A 203-nucleotide genomic window follows, 5' to 3' on the forward strand; every position below is an offset into this window, starting at 1 on the left:
CCGGCGGCGGGAGCAGCCGCTCCGTTGGCCGCCCCCAGAGCCTCCCGCGTGTGCCGGGGGGGTGACACGGAAAGGGGGACACACACACACACACACACACGCAGGACCCCCCCGAAGCGGGGTGCGCGGCTGCACACACGCACACATACACGCACAGGTAGGCACCTCAAGGGCAGCAGTAGAAGCAGCGGCCCCGCCACCGC

General features: G+C 71.4%; 1 protein-coding gene across 2 annotated transcripts in view; it reads right to left on the minus strand.

Annotated features, from left to right (window-relative positions):
* Positions 1-203, minus strand: part of ANP32A (acidic nuclear phosphoprotein 32 family member A) — a 23947-nt gene that overhangs the window by 23418 nt on the left and 326 nt on the right. The window lies entirely within an intron of this gene.

Source organism: Calidris pugnax, unplaced genomic scaffold, assembly GCF_001431845.1.
Source record: "Calidris pugnax isolate Ruff unplaced genomic scaffold, ASM143184v1 scaffold187, whole genome shotgun sequence".
Taxonomy (NCBI): domain Eukaryota; kingdom Metazoa; phylum Chordata; class Aves; order Charadriiformes; family Scolopacidae; genus Calidris; species Calidris pugnax.